Raw genomic sequence first — 18,078 nt, forward strand, 5'->3', positions numbered from 1 at the left:
GTGAACTAAAATTCTCATGAAAAACGTTGGGGTTGCCATTCTTAAAATCCGAATGGTCGGGATTTATCATTTCCGTAATATAATTGTGTAAATAAATATTTACCAAATCTTGCCTGTGATTTAACTGCACATAATTTACATGTCAAACTTTAGAATTATATTTTGTAATCATTTATTGGCTTACAAAAGAAAACATAAGTTTATTCGGTAAATCAATCAAAGGTGGGACACTTAAGATGGATTTCAAGGAATGGTGCTTAGTAAAAGAACGGAATCTTGGATCCTGGCAGGAAAAGAAACGATATTCCTTTTTTAAGTAGTATTCTAGGGCGTATTCCAATACACAAATGGAATAATAAAATACGTGCAATTCGTAAATTCCTTAGTGGATGGGCTAAGCATACTACGGGTATTCTCAAAAAAGAGAAGATTCGTCTCTCGTCTATTATCGACGATTTAGAAGCTTGGGATGAGGTTCATTCATTATCTGTGCAAGAAATTGAGATTAAGAATCAATCGAATGCACATATAGCTAGAATTCTGAGAGAAGAGGAGCTCAAATGGTACCAACATTCAAACTCACAATTTATTCTGAAAGAGAATTCGAATACAAGTCACTTCCATGGTGTAGCCAACGGTAGACACCCGAAGAAACTTATTTATTCTCTTGTATGGGAGGAGGGCACGATTATGGGCATGAGAAACTCAAAACATACATTACTCATTATTATAAAAATCTATTGGAAGCCCCAGAAGGAGGCAACTTCTCGATGGATGAGTCCCGAACAGATGATATGCCCCAGGTTTCTGTTGAGGAAAATAACCTTCTAGCAGCTCCTTACTCCGAGGAGGAAGTAAAGAAGGCAACTTTCCAAATGGAACATAACAAAGCACCAGGTCCGGATGGTTCCCGCTAACTTTTATCAGAACTTCTAGGAGGTTATCAAACCTGACCTTCTAGAACTGTTTGGCTACCTCCATGATAGACAACTAGAATTGTTTCTCTTAAACTTTGGTGAGATAATTTTATTACCTAAGACAAATGAGGTTGAATGGATTCAACAACATAGACCTATATGCCGCCTTAATGTTAGTTTTAAAATCTTCGTGAAAGTTGCGGTGATTAGGCTTAACTCATTGGCTGACCATGTAGTCTGTCCGACCCAGACTGCATTTATGCAATTTATAAACATCCTAGATTAGTTGTTATCCTTCGTGAAATAGTGCACGAACTACATCGGAAAAAAGTTGAATGGGGTAGTCCTTAAAATTGATTTTGAAAATGCTTATGAAAACGTAAAGTGGTATTTTCTCCAACAAACTCTCAGAATGAAAGGTTTTTGGCAGAGTGGCGTGCTCTGATCCGTAGTTTCATGTCTGGAGGTAGTGTTTCCATTAAAATCAATGATGACATTGGCCGCTACTTCCAAATGAAGAAAGTATTGCGACAAGGTGACTCGTTCTCGTCCATGTTATTTAATATAGTAGCTAATATGTTAGTTGCCATGATCGAGCGTGCAAAGATTGATGGTCAAATTGACAGGGTAGTTAATCATCTAGTTCATGGTGGACTTTCTATCCTTCAATATGTCGATGATACGATTCTATTTATGGACCATGAACAGAAAAGGCGAGAAATCTGAAATTAATTTTGTTAGCATTAGAGCATCTTTCGGGTCTTAAGATAAACTTCCATAAAAGCGATTTTTTTGTTTTGCCGAGGCTCAAGATGAGCCCCATCTATACGTTGAATTGTTTGGCTGCGGGCAAAGCCAGTTTCCAGTTAGCTCTTTGGGGATACCGATACATTATTGGAGACTCACAAATGTTGAATGGAAACACGCCGAGGAGAGACTACAAAAAAGGTTAAGCAGTTGGAAAGGTAAAATGCTATCTCTGGGCAGAAGATTGGTTCTCATGAATTTAGTACTAAATAATATGGTATTATATATGATATCCTTCTTCCAACTTCCTAAAGGAGTCTTACATAGATTGTATTATTTTCGTTCAAGATTCTTCTAGCAAGGAGATAGTGAGAAAAAGAAATATCAACTGGCTAAATGGAGTGTAGTTTTTCATCCAAAGACCAAGGAGGGTTGTGTATTCATGACCATGAGGTTAAGAATACTACCCTCCTTGGTAAGTGGTTGTTTAAGCTGCTGACAGAAGATGGTGTATGGAAAACCCTCCTAAGGAGAAAATATATAGGCTCAGAGGTAGTGTCCAAGGTATATTGGAAGCCTGGGGATTCACACTTTTGGGTTGGTCTAATGGCTACGAAGAAATATTTCTTCAGCTATGGATCCTTCTCTATTAAAGATGGAATGGGAATTAGGTGGAGGACAAGTGGAAAGGTAATGCCACACTCTAGGAACAATATCCAGCCCTATACAATATTGTTCATCACAAGGGTGATATTATCGTCATGGCTCTGGAATCCTATCCTCCGAATGTGGCGTTCAGAAGAGATTTAATCAGACCCGGACTTTCATTGTGGAACACTTTGGTAAATTGTCTCGCCATGCTGCACTTATCACAAGGTGCCGATGAATTTTGTTGGAATCTAAAAATGAGTGGTAAATTCTTGGTAGATACTATGTATAGAGCTTTGATCCAATTAGATGTGCCAGTTGATAATAATAAGAACATTTGGACTGAATAATAGAATCTTTGAGCGGTATCTTTGTCGAGGAGTCATTCTTACTAAAGATAACCTTATTAAGAGGAATTGACATCGAAGTACGCAATGTGTTTTTTTGTCATCGCGACGAGAAAATGAACCATTTGTTCTTCCAATGTAAATTAGAACGTTCTGTATGGCTAGTCATCAACCAGCTTCTGGCTTGTATACTCCACATAATGTTGCTAACATTATTGGTAACTATTTACATGGGATTGATCACAAGTTTAGAATTCTTCCTAGGCTGGGAGTGCTTGTCATTATTTAGTTGCTTTGGATATGTAGAAATGATAAGGGTTTTAATAATCAAAGTACTTCTCTTATGCGGGTTATCTACATGTGTACCGGTACACTACGTTTATGGTCGTCTCTACAATGTGTGGAGAATCAAGACCTATTTACGGGGGTGTGTACACACTTGGAGCACACTGCTAGGGATACTTTTACCCAACATGTATGGTAGCATGATCTTAGGATTGGCCCTCCTATAGTTTAGGTGTCATACAGACTAATGATTTCTTGTATTTCACTTTTATTCTTTCTTTTTTAGTTTGGACTTGGTTTGGTTGTGTGCATCTTACTTATGTAGAGGCCGAGTGTAATGCTTAAACCTTTAAGTAATAAAGAGCCCTTTATCGAAAAAGTAGTATAGAGATGATTAGGGAGGCAATTCCTTGATTTCATTAAAAGCAAAACCAAAGTTACAACTTACAAGATCCATAATAGATGTTATCCAACTGAAATGTAAAAGTAACTAAGGCAACATAAGATCACAATGAAAATTAAAGCTCAACAAGCCAAGTGGCTCAGCGGTAGACAATGTAGTCTTTTGCCTTCTAGACCGGCGTTGCCCCAGGCATTGGTGGCTAGCAGGTCACATTCAGAGTGGAGATTGGGCTCAAGAAGACTTATTGCATGTCCAACTAGCATCTCAGCGGTGAGGACGACTCATCATAGAGGCGCGGTGGCCCCGTGGGTGCCAATTGAGCCTGATTAGCTTGGGTGAGGGGGTCTACTTTCAGTCACACCGGATTATGAGAGGTGTCTCAGCACCAATGACAGATGTGATCAAAGGAGATCCATCTCCTCCTCCAGTTGCACAAGGCAAAAGGTATCTCAATACTTTACAGTTTTCAAGATCTTCCACCACACCAACTTTTTTTGAGGATTCCATCACACCTGCTTAATGTCAATCCAATGAATATGATCAAAAGCCATATTTTTTATTTTCATGTATGCCAAAGCAGTGTTAAGCTAACTAGATTAAGTAGAAGGTATTTTTTAGCAATCCAATATCTAGCAATAGAATCAGATGAACTGCCAACAAAGATATGGAAATATTTAGAAATAAATAATCGTAGTTCACTAGCCACTACACAACAAAGAATAGATGTTGCACAGTTTCCTAATCAAAGCAAAAAAATAATCCTAAGATTTGCAATGTTTATGTTTTTCAAGTTATCTTTGGTTATTAGCTAGCGACCAAAAGAAACTAGGAATCCTAGATGGGACACAAATCTACCACACAATAGGTATATATACACGCATAACCCCTCTGAAGTTAATGATACTATAAAGGAAATTAGTTGAATAATGCCCTTTACTATCCATTTGCAAGATGTCAGTGTCTTGTTTCAGAACAATGTTGTTTGAAATTTGTTCTAATTCCTATTTCATACCATTTCTACATCATAGGGATGGAGAAAATATTCTGAATGTCATATTCAGCCATGACACATACCATAAAATTGAATAACTCAACCTTTCTCTCATTGTAGAGAATATATATATCCAAAAAAAGGAACAACTTGTGCAGAAGTATCAGACTAGGTATCTTCATAGGATCTCACTTTCTACATCACCTACCACCCATCTAAAACCAAATTTAATTCCTATGGTGACAACTAAAACTACTTTTCAAAAGATGAAGGTGTTGAAGGAGGAGCAAGTGAATACCTTAAGGCAGCTAGTATCATTAACTTGCTTTCGCTGTTTTCTCTCCCCCTAAGTATGCCTTTCAATCCAAGATGCTAGTAAGCACATGTTAATACCTTTTATGTTTGGGCTGCTAAGCCCACCAAACTCTTTTTTCATGCAAAACATCCCCAGGTTGGCTAGGTCCGGGTTTTTATGCCCCTTAAAGTAATTACATAAGAAGTGGGTCATCGGGTATTAATTAAATCTAAAGGCTACTTAAGGAATTTGAAAAGGATTGGAGATATATGGGGATGATAGGTAAAAAGATCATGGATGATGATCATTCCCCCTTTGTAAGGTAGAAGTTTCCCCCTTCACCCAACTATTTTATTCATGATCTTATCAATTAGAGGTTGTACATCCTCTATCCTAAACTATACCTTGGTATTTAATGAGAAAATTACCAACATGGCGACCGAAATCAACACCAAAAGGGTTGTATTTCTCATGATCCATACCAATCGACACTGGTTCACTTTGGAATAACTGATTCTCGTGTCCGATACCTCTCAAAAAAGGTTAAGAGCCATATTAAGTTTTGAGCCCTAGCTAGATTATTTTCAAGAAATAGACTTACTAACTCGTCTATGATAGATAACTCATGTATCCACGCAAGCGAATGACACTTTCTTGCATGATCACATCACATTGATGCGTCAACAGCGGATTTTGACACGCCGTTCCCTGAAAATAAACGGAAAGAGCAGAAATTTTTGGCCGGATAGGACTTACATGCCTCTGATACCACTTTAATAGTCGTGCAGAGTGATTATGTGCGGTTGTAGTAACTAGTGATTATAATGAAGGGGTGGGATTGGGCGGCGCTGCCGTGTGTGGCAATGAGACGGGGCTTGGTGGCATGGGTGATCAGCTGGAGAGTGGGGACTAGGTCGGCTGACTTCAACACATGGTAGCTAGGTGAATGGGACACGATCAAATTTCAATTCTTGGTGATGTAATATATAGGTGACGTGGTGATGCTAGCTACCTTGCGTACACTATAGTTCGATGATGTTAAAATACAGCGTTAAGAAGAGATGTTGCAAAAGTTATCTCAATTTTTAAATGATGATTAAGGAGGAAAAGCCTCCCTGATTTCATTAGAAATGAAGCCAAAGGTACAAAATGAGATCCATACCAGATATTATCCAGCAGAAATGGAAGAAGGTCCTAGGCAGAGAAGTAATAGTAAAGAAACGATACAAGAAAAAATAGAGCTCAACAAGCTGAGTGGCAAATGATACGTCTCCATCGTATCTACTTTTACAAACACTTTTTCTCTTGTTTTGGACTCTAATTTGCATGATTTGAATAAAACTAACTCGGTCTGACATTGTTTTCAGCAAAACTACCATGATGTTATTTTTGTGCAGAAATAAAAGTTGTCGGATTGGGCTAAAAAATTTTGGAGATTATTTCTGTGATATATGAAAATTATTGGTGAAAAGATCTGTTGGAGGGGGGTCACCAGGGAGCCACGAGCTTAGGGCGCCCCCTAGGGCGCGCCACATGAGCTCATGGGTCCCATAGACCTCCATTTGCCCCACCTCCAACTCCATAAAGACCGTCTCGTGCAAAAAAACAGAGACAAGGAATCGTCACATTTTACGATATGAAGCCGTCACCACATCCTATTCTTCATTGGGAGCCTGATCTGGAGTCCGTTCGGGGCTCGGGAGAGGGGAATTCGTCACCGTCGTTATCATCAACCCTTCTTCATCAACAAACTCATGATGCTCACCACCAGGAGTGAGTAATTCCTTCGTATGCTTGTTGGGCAGTGATGGAGTTGGATGAGATTTGTTATGTAATAGCGTCAATTTGTTAGGGCTTGATTCCTAGTATCCACTATGTTCTGAGATTGATGTTGCTATGACTTTGTTATGCTTAATGTTTATCACTAGGGCCCACTGGCATGATTCATGTATGAACCTATTATGTTTTCATGAATATAAGTACGATTTGGATCATATCTTGAAAGTTGTATGCACCTATTATGTGTTATGATCCATAGACCCAATGATAGAGGTGAGGGTCCCGATATTTTGATGAGATGATAACTATAGATTTGCTTGAGACGACTTTGACGATCCGCCTACAAACGTGCAACGATGTTGCGCCTTAGCAACCGCTAAACCAACTCCTAGAGATTCTTGACCACGCCGAAGCACGATTAACCTGACCACAAAGGTCTATTCCGGCAAGCAATCGAAGAACAAGCAATAATATGATAAAGCAATCTAAATATTGCGAATGCGGTCTTGGCCTAGTCGTTGGACACAAACAAATCCTAAGAGTATTGATAAAAGTGGGGATCCGAAAGAGGTCTTGGCCTGAACGTTGGACCCAAATGAAGTACATGAAGTTGCAATGCCTAACTTTTGACTAAAACAATCCTAAGAAAAAAGCTACTGAATTGATCTACTTATATAGGAGCAAGGGGCAATGGCCAAGAAGGTGGGATGACGTCCCAATGTTGGAGATATGCCCTAGAGGCAATCATGTATGATGATATTTCCTTGTGTTTGTGAATAAAGATAGTCCTTGGACATTATCAACAATGTGTATCAGCAAGTACGTGACTTGTTTGTGGAACTATGCATTGTATGATGACTATCCTAAAAGGTCCCTAGTCGAAAGGGTTGTGTGGACACGCAGCCGACTAGACTAGCATATGAAATGGTCGATGGCTTGGTCTCACTAGCCATGGAGCATTGGATGCTAACCGGATAATATAAACTCGGAAGGATCTGGTCGGATTCGACGTATTCAGATCCGAGTCGAGATAAGGTCCAAGTCGGACAGACCGAACTATGAGATGCAGCGATATGTCATATGTGAGTCTCTAGTACAACATATGTTCTATGTCCTAAGACCTGAGCTAGCGCATGTACTTGGGATGGTGACATACCTGCTTTGGGCCGACCAAACGCTACTCCATAACTGGGTAGTTACAAAGGTAGGTTTCAGGCTTGTCCAGACCCATGCTGCGAGACATGGTCGAGCAAGATGGGATTTGCCCCTCCGATTAGGAGAGATATACTCTGGGCCCCTCTTGTGATCCGACAAAGAGAAGCATGGCCATGCGATAAGGATTATGAGATAATCCGGACAGTGGTCGGTATCACTGGAACGAGAAAGAGGTCGGGCTAGCACAAGGATGACAATCTCGCCTTGAGCCCGACAACATATATCGTGTGGCAAAGGGAACAGAAGTGTGACACATTGTACAGGTTCGCCTAACAAGCTTCATAGTCTGCTTGGTGTTTGGCATGCCTTGCTAGAGGCCGCTACCAACCGTGCAGTTCGGAGGTGATCCGAACTGCGACCAAGCCGACTTGAACCTAAGGGTTCGCGCGCTTAAGCGAAGGAACCTACGAGGTCAGATCCGAGGACACTAGTCGGATGTGATCCGAGCTATATTCAGATTGTGGCCGAGTAGACTTGTGGGTTTTAGGGTCCATGCGAGGCCCAAGTGTTGAGCCCGCGACGGACGCCTATATGAAGTGGAGGTGCGGCACACTCATGGGGTTGATCGCTTCGGCGCCGTCATTAGGGCTTTGCATGTGTTGCAACCAGCCACCTCCACTCGCCGCCAGTTGTGTGTTCGGACCTAGCAGTCCGTTGCATGATGTTCCTCCTGCACGCGTGCATACCATTAGAGGCGGTGCACTTGCGCCGCTCCGGTGAACCTGTTCGCGAGATCCGATCGCCTACGTGGTGAAGGAAATATGCCCTAGAGGCAATAATAAAGTTATTATTTATTTCCTCATATCATGATAAATGTTTATTATTCATGCTAGAATTGTATTAACCGGAAACATGATCCATGTGTGAATACATAGACAAACATATAGTCACTAGTATGCCTCTACTTGACTAGCTCATTAATCAAAGATGGTTATGTTTCCTAACCATAGACATGTGTTGTCATTTGATTAATGGGATCAGATCATTAGAAGAATGATTTGATTGACATGACCCATTCCGTTAGCCTAGCACTTGATCGTTTAGTATGTTGCTATTGCTTTCTTCATGACTTATACAAAGTTCCTGCAACTATGAGATTGTGCAACTCACGTTTACCGGAAGAACACTTTGTGTGCTACCAAACGTCACAACATAACTGGGTGATTATAAAGGTGCTCTACAGGTGTTTCCGAAGGTACATGTTGAGTTGGCATAATTTGAGATTAGGTTTTGTCACTCCGATTGTCGGAGAGGTATCTCTGGGCCCTCTCGGTAATACTCATCACTTAAGCCTTGCAAGCATTATAACTAATGAGTTAGTAATAAGATGATGTGTTACAGAACGAGTAAAGAGACTTGCCAGTAACGAGATTGAACTAGGTATTGGATACCGACGATCAAATCTCGGGCAAGTAACATACCGATGACAAAGGGAACAACGTATGTTGTTGCGGTTTGACCGATAAAGATCTTCGTAGAATATGTAGGAACCAATATGGGCATCCAGGTTCCGCTATTGGTTATTGATCGAGAATGGCTCTAGGTCATGTCTACATAGTTCTCGAACCCGTAGGGTCCGCACGCTTAATGTTATGATGACAGTTTTATTATGAGTTTATAAGTTTTGATGTACCGAAGTTTGTTCGGAATCCCGGATGTGATCACGGACATGACGAGGAGTCTTGAAATGGTCGAGACATAAAGATTGATATATTGGAAGCCTATATTTGGACATCGGAAAGGTTCCGGGTGAAATCGGGATTTTACCGGAACACCGGGGGGTTACCGGAACCCTCCCAGGGGTTAATGGGCCTTAGTGGGCCATAAGGGAGAAGAGGAGGGCCGGCCAGGGCAGGCCGCGCGCCCCCTCCCCCCTAGTCCGAATAGGACAAGGAAGGGGGGGGGGGGCGCCCCCCTTTCTTCTTTCCCCTCCCCCCTTTCCTTCTCCACCAAGGCAAGAGGGGGGAGTCCTACTCCCGGTGGGAGTAGGACTCCTCCAGGCGCACCCCAAAGGGGCCGGCCGCACCTCCCCCTCCCTCCTTTATATACGGGGGCAAGGGGGCATCCCATAACACACAAGTTGATCTACGGATCGTTCCTTAGCCGTGTGCGGTGCCCCCCTCCACCATATTCCACCTCGGTCATATCGTCGCGAAGCTTAGGCGAAGCCCTGCGCCGGTAGAACATCATCATCGTCACCACGCCGTCGTGCTGACGGAACTCATCCCCGAAGCTTTGCCAGATCGGAGCCCAGGGATCGTCATCGAGCTGAACGTGTGCTGAACTCGGAGGTGCCGTACGTTCGGTGCTTGGGTCGGTCGGATCGTGAAGACGTACGACTACATCAACCGCGTTGTCCTAACGCTTTCGCTTACGGTCTACGAGGGTACATGGACAACACTCTCCCCTCTCGTTGCTATGTCATCACCATGATCTTGCGTGTGCGTAGGAAATTTTTTGAAATTACTACGTTCCCCAACAGTGGCATCCGAGCCTAGGTTTTATGTGTTGATGTTATATGCACGAGTAGAACACAAGTGAGTTGTGGGCGATACAAGCCATACTGCTTACCAGCATGTCATACTTTGGTTCGGAGGTATTGTGAGATGAAGTGGCCCGGACCGACATTACGTGTACGCTTACGCGAGACTGGTTTCACCATTGCGAGCACTCGTGCTTAAAGGTGGCTGGCGGGTGTCTGTCTCTCTCACTTTAGCTGAATCGAGTGTGGCTACGCCTGGTCCTTGCGAAGGTTAAAACAGCACCAACTTGACAAACTATCGTTGTGGTTTTGATGCGTAGGTAAGAACGGTTCTTGCTAAGCCCGTAGCAGCCACGTAAAATTTTGCAACAACAAAGTAGAGGACGTCTAACTTGTTTTTGCAGGGCATGTTGTGATGTGATATGGTCAAGACGTGATGCTATATTTTATTGTATGAGATGATCATGTTTTGTAACCGAAGTTATCGGCAACTGGCAGGAGCCATATGGTTGTCACTTTATTGTATGAAATGCAAACACCCTGTAATTACTTTACTTTATCACTAAGCGGTAGCGATAGTCGTAGAAGCAATAGTTGGCGAGACGACAACGATGCTACGATGGAGATCAAGGTGTCGCGCCGGTGACGATGGTGATCATGACGGTGCTTCGAAGATGGAGATCACAAGCACAAGATGATGATGGCCATATCATATCACTTATATTGATTTCATGTGATGTTTATCCTTTATGCATCTTATCTTGCTTTGATTGACGGTAGCATTTTAAGATGATCTCTCACTAAAAATTATCAAGAAGTGTTCTCCCTGAGTATGCACCGTTGCCAAAGTTCGTCGTGCCCAGACACCACGTGATGATCGGGTGTGATAAGCTCTACGTCCATCTACAACGGGTGCAAGACAGTTTTGCACACGCGGAATACTCAGGTTAAACTTGACGAGCCTAGCATATGCAGATATGGCCTCGAAACACGGAGACCGAAAGGTCGAGCGTGAATCATATAGTAGATATGATCAACATAAAGATGTTCACCATTGAAAACTACCCCATCTCACGTGATGATCGGTTATGGTTTAGTTGATTTGGATCACGTGATCACTTAGATGACTTGAGAGATGTCTATCTAAGTGGGAGTTCTTAAGTAATATGATTAATTGAACCTAAATTTATCATGAACTTAGCACCTGATAGTATTTTGCTTGTCTATGTTTGTTTGTAGATAGATGGCTCGTGTTGTTGTTCCGTTGAATTTTAATGCGTTCCTTGAGAAAGCAAAGTTGAAAGATGATGGTAGAAATTACACGGACTGGGTCCGTAACCTGAGGATTATCCTCATTGCTGCACAGAAAAGTTACGTCCTGGAAGCACCGCTGGGTGCCAGGCCTGCTGCTGATGCAACTGACGACGTTAAGAACGTCTGGCAGAGCAAAGCTGATGACTACTCTATAGTTCAGTGTGCCATGCTTTACGACTTAGAATCGGGTCTTCAACGACGTTTTGAACGTCATGGAGCATATGAGATGTTCCAAGAGTTGAAGTTAATATTTCAAGCAAATGCCCGGATTGAGAGATATGAAGTCTCCAATAAGTTCTATAGCTGCAAGATGGAGGAGAATAGTTCTGTTAGTGAGCATATACTCAAAATGTCTGGGTATAATAATCACTTGATTCAACTGGGAGTTAATCTTCCGGATGATAGCGTCATTGACAGAATTCTCCAATCACTGCCACCAAGCTACAAGAGCTTTGTGATGAACTATAATATGTAAGGGATGAACAAGACTATTCCCGAGCTCTTCGCAATGCTAAAAGCTGCGGAGGTAGAAATCAAGAAGGAGCATCAAGTGTTGATGGTCAACAAGACCACTAGTTTCAAGAAAAAGGGCAAAGGGAAGAAGAAGGGGAACTTCAAGAAAAACAGCAAGCAAGTTGCTGCTCAAGAGAAGAAACCCAAGTCTGGACCTAAGCCTGAAACTGAGTGCTTTTACTGCAAGCAGACTGGTCACTGGAAGCGGAACTGCCCCAAGTATTTGGCGGATAAGAAGGATGGCAAAGTGAACAAAGGTATATGTGATATACATGTTATTGATGTGTACCTAACTAGAGCTCGTAGTAGCACCTGGGTATTTGATACTGGTTCTGTTGCTAATATTTGCAACTCGAAACAGGGACTATAGAATAAGCGAGCACTGGCCAAGGACGAGGTGACGATGCGCGTGGGAAACGGTTCCAAAGTCGATGTGATCGCAGTCGGCACGCTACCTCTACATCTACCTTCGGGATTAGTTTTAGACCTGAATAATTGTTATTTGGTGCCAGCGTTGAGCATGAACATTATATCTGGATCTTGTTTGATGCGAGACGGTTATTCATTTAAATCAGAGAATAATGGTTGTTCTATTTATATGAGTAATATCTTTTATGGTCATGCACCCTTGAAGAGTGGTCTATTTTTATTAAATCTCGATAGTAGTGATACACATATTCATAGTGTTGAAACCAAAAGATGCAGAGTTAATAATGATAGTGCAACTTATTTGTGGCACTGCCGTTTGGGTCATATCGGTGTAAAACGCATGAAGAAACTCCATACTGATGGACTTTTGGAATCACTTGATTATGAATCACTTGGTACTTGCGAACCGTGCCTTATGGGTAAGATGACTAAAACGCCGTTCTCCGGAACTATGGAGCGAGCAACTGATTTGTTGGAAATCATACATACTGATGTTTGTGGCCCAATGAATGTTGAGGCTCGCAGCGGGTATCGTTATTTTCTCACCTTCACAGATGATTTGAGCAGATATGGGTATATCTACTTGATGAAACACAAGTCTGAAACATTTGAAAAGTTTAAAGAATTTCAGAGTGAAGTGGAAAATCATCGTAACAAGAAAATAAAGTTTCTACGATCTAATCGTGGAGGAGAATATTTGAGTTATGAGTTTGGCCTACACTTGAAACAATGCGGAATAGTTTCGCAACTCACACCACCTGGAACACCACAACGAAATGGTGTGTCCGAACGTCGTAATCGTACTTTACTGGATATGGTGCGATCTATGATGTCTCTTACTGATTTACCGCTATCATTTTGGGGTTATGCTTTAGAGACGGACGCATTCACGTTAAATAGGGCACCATCAAAATCCGTTGAGACGACGCCTTATGAACTGTGGTTTGGCAAGAAACCAAAGTTGTCGTTTCTTAAAGTTTGGGGCTGCGATGCTTATGTGAAGAAACTTCAACCAGATAAGCTCGAACCTAAATCGGAGAAATTTGTCTTCATAGGATACCCAAAAGAGACTATTGGGTACACCTTCTATCATAGATCCGAAGGCAAGACATTCGTTGCTAAGAATGGATCCTTTCTAGAGAAGGAGTTTCTTTCGAAAGAAGTGAGTGGGAGGAAAGTAGAACTTGATGAGATAACTGTATCTACTCCATTATTGGAAAGTAGTTCATCACGAGAACCAGTTCCTGTGACAACTACACCAATTAGTGAGGAAGCTAATGATAATGATCATGAAACTTCAGATCAAGTTTCTACTGAACTTCGTAGGTCTACCAGAGTAAGATCCGCGCCACAGTGGTACGGTAATCCTATTCTGGAAGTCATGTTACTTGACCATGATGAACCTACGAACTATGAGGAAGTGATGATGAGCCCGGATTCCGCAAAATGGCTAGAAGCCATGAAATCTGAGATGGGATCCATGTATGAAAACAAAGTATGGACTTTGGTTGACTTGCCCGATGATCGGCAAGCCATTGAGAATAAATGGATCTTTAAGAAGAAGACTGACGCTGATGGTAATATAACTGTCTATAAAGCTCGACTTGTTGCAAAAGGTTTTCGACAAGTTCAAGGGGTTGACTACGATGAGACTTTCTCACCCGTAGCGATGCTTAAGTCCGTCCGAATCATGTTAGCTATTGCTGCATTTCATAATTATGAAATTTGGCAAATGGATGTCAAGACTGCATTCTTGAATGGATTTCTAGAAGAAGAGTTGTATATGATGCAGCCGGAAGGTTTTATTGATCCAAAAGGTGCTGACAAAGTGTGCAAGCTCCAGCGTTCCATTTATGGACTGGTGCAAGCATCTAGGAGTTGGAATAAACGCTTTGATAGTGTGATCAAAGCATATGGTTTTATACAGACTTTTGGAGAAGCCTGTATTTACAAGAAAGTGAGTGGGAGCTCTGTAGCATTTCTAATTTTATATGTAGATGACATATTATTAATTGGAATGATATAGAATTTCTGGATAGCATAAAAGGATACTTGAATAAAAGTTTTTCAATGAAAGACCTCGGTGAAGCTGCTTACATATTGGGCATCAAGATCTATAGAGATAGATCAAGACGCTTAATAGGACTTTCACAAAGCACATACCTTGACAAAATTTTGAAAAAGTTCAAAATGGATCAGGCAAAGAAAGGATTCTTGCCTGTGCTACAAGGTGTGAAGTTGAGTCAAACTCAATGCCCGACCACAGCAGAAGATAGAGAGAAAATGAAAAATGTTCCCTATGCTTCAGCCATAGGCTCTATCATGTATGCAATGCTGTGTACCAGACCTGACGTATGCTTAGCAATAAGCTTGGCAGGAAGGTACCAAAGTAATCCAGGAGTGGATCAGTGGATAGCGGTCAAGAACATCCTGAAATACCTGAAAAGGACTAAGGAAATGTTTCTCGTATATGGAGGTGACAAAGAGCTAGTCGTAAACGGTTACGTCGATGAAAGCTTTGACACTAATCCGGACGATTCTAAATCGCAAACCGGATACGTGTTTTTATTAAACGGTGGAGCTGTAAGTTGGTGCAGTTCTAAACAAAGCGTCGTAGCAGGATCTACATGTGAAGCAGAGTACATAGCTGCATCGGAAGCAGCAAATGAAGGAGTCTGGATGAAGGAGTTCATTTCCGATCTAGGTGTCATACCTAGTGCATCGGGACCAATGAAGATCTTCTGTGACAATACTGGTGCAATTGCCTTGGCAAAGGAATCCAGATTTCACAAGAGGACCAAGCACATCAAGAGACGCTTCAATTCCATGCGGGACCAAGTCCAAGTGGGAGACATAGAGATTTGCAAAATACATACGGATCTGAATGTTGCAGACCCGTTGATTAAGCCTCTCTCACGAGCAAAACATGATCAACACCAAGACTCCATGGGTGTTAGAATCATTACTATGTAATCTAGATTATTGACTCTAGTGCAAGTGGGAGACTGAAGGAAATATGCCCTAGAGGCAATAATAAAGTTATTATTTATTTCCTCATATCATGATAAATGTTTATTATTCATGCTAGAATTGTATTAACCAGAAACATGATACATGTGTGAATACATAGACAAACATATAGTCACTAGTATGCCTCTACTTGACTAGCTCATTAATCAAAGATGGTTATGTTTCCTAACCATAGACATGTGTTGTCATTTGATTAATGGGATCACATCATTAGAAGAATGATGTGATTGACATGACCCATTCCGTTAGCCTAGCACTTGATCGTTTAGTATGTTGCTATTGCTTTCTTCATGACTTATACAAAGTTCCTGCAACTATGAGATTGTGCAACTCACGTTTACCGGAAGAACACTTTGTGTGCTACCAAACGTCACAACATAACTGGGTGATTGTAAAGGTGCTCTACAGGTGTTTCCGAAGGTACATGTTGAGTTGGCATAATTCGAGATTAGGTTTTGTCACTCCGATTGTCGGAGAGGTATCTCTGGGCCCTCTCGGTAATACTCATCACTTAAGCCTTGCAAGCATTATAACTAATGAGTTAGTAATAAGATGATGTGTTACAGAACGAGTAAAGAGACTTGCCAGTAACGAGATTGAACTAGGTATTGGATACCGACGATCAAATCTCGGGCAAGTAACATACCGATGACAAAGGGAACAACGTATGTTGTTATGCGGTTTGACCGATAAAGATCTTCGTAGAATATGTAGGAACCAATATGGACATCCAGGTTCCGCTATTGGTTATTGACCGAGAATGGTTCTAGGTCATGTCTACATAGTTCTCGAACCCGTAGGGTCCGCACGCTTAACGTTACGATGACAGTTTTATTATGAGTTTATAAGTTTTGATGTACCGAAGTTTGTTCGGAGTCCCGGATGTGATCACGGACATGACGAGGAGTCTCGAAATGGTCGAGACATAACGATTGATATATTGGAAGCCTATATTTGGACATCGGAAAGCTTCCGGGTGAAATCAGGATTTTACCGGAACACCGGGGGGTTACCGGAACCCTCCCGGGGGTTAATGGGCCTTAGTGGGCCATGAGGGAGAAGAGGAGGGCCGGCCAGGGCAGGCCGCGTGCCCCCTCCCCCCTAGTCCGAATAGGACAAGGAATGGGGGGGGGGGCGGTGCCCCCCTTTCCTCTTTCCCCTCCCCCCTTTCCTTCTCCACCAAGGCAAGAGGGGGGAGTCCTACTCCCGGTGGGAGTAGGACTCCTCCAGGCGCACCCCAAAGGGGCCGGCCGCACCTCCCCGTCCCTCCTTTATATACGGGGGCAAGGGGGCACCCCATAACACACAAGTTGATCTACGGATCGTTCCTTAGCCGTGTGCGGTGCCCCCCTCCACCATATTCCACCTCGGTCATATCGTCGCGAAGCTTAGGCGAAGCCCTGCGCCGGTAGAACATCATCATCGTCACCATGCTGTCGTGCTGATGGAACTCATCCCCGAAGCTTTGCTGGATCGGAGCCCGGGGATCGTCATCGAGCTGAACGTGTGCTGAACTCGGAGGTGCCGTACGTTCGGTGCTTGGATCGGTCAGATCGTGAAGACGTACGACTACATCAACCGCGTTGTGCTAACTCTTCCGCTTACGGTCTACGAGGGTACGTGGACAACACTCTCCCTTCTCGTTGCTATGTCATCACCATGATCTTGCGTGTGCGTAGGAAATTTTTTGAAATTACTACGTTCCCCAACACGTGGGAGACCGGCAAGGAGGAGACGACTCAGAGGACACGAGGCGACTCCGAGAACGCGCTGCCTCAACTCTACTTCCGCTGCACGGCACTGTGCGTCTAGTGGTAATGATCTGTGATCCATTCCATCTCCCGTAGCATGTTCCTGGTTGCTCTGCGCATAGGAATTTTTTTAATTTGTAGTCGACGCACCCTACCGTAGATCCCAACACCCAAGGCAGCCTAAATCTAACCCTAAGTCGTACAAGGCCCATGGTCCCAAGTGGAGGTGACACAACACCTTTGGACTTGTAGTTTGACTCAGATTCGGCTGCAACGTCGGACTGTTTTGGCCATATCTCTGTGCTCCCGATGAATTTGAAGGTGAACCCAGTTGGGTTGGAAAGCACACGAGGTAAGCTTCCGAACAAAAAAAGATTCACTCAATTCAGATTCTTGACAAAAAATGTTGTGAACGTTTGAAGTCAGGTATGTGTGTGTAGTCTGAATCTGAGTGCAAAACGTGAGAGACTTGGTCTCGATCTTCTCTGTGGCTAAAATTACGTGAGAGAACTTCTTGAACAGCATCTAAGCGTCTCTTTTTCCTTTATATTCATATGTGGATTGTACAAGTGTCTGGTAGTTCTGCAATTAGGCATAAAACAAAAAGAGGCAAAGTACTTTTGTTCTATATAGCATAAATAAATTATTGCATAACTTTTATCAGAAATCACCTCAAATAAATACGCGTATGCAGTATTTGTGATCATATCCAAGGTAGTCATGTGCTCATCATCCTCCCCTTCTTAAAAACAAAGTCGTCCTCGGTGTCTTAATCTGAAACGTGGCTAACAAATGAGACAAGGTGTACATGTTATTATATGTATATGTCATCCATTTTTACTTCCCTCAATTTTTGCACACGTGACACACTAATACGTGAGTAACTTTCATATGTCGTGAAATATAAAGCCAAAATAGTATCATAAGAAGTA

The sequence above is a fragment of the Triticum aestivum genome, chromosome 2B, assembly GCF_018294505.1.
Source record: "Triticum aestivum cultivar Chinese Spring chromosome 2B, IWGSC CS RefSeq v2.1, whole genome shotgun sequence".
Classification (NCBI taxonomy): domain Eukaryota; kingdom Viridiplantae; phylum Streptophyta; class Magnoliopsida; order Poales; family Poaceae; genus Triticum; species Triticum aestivum.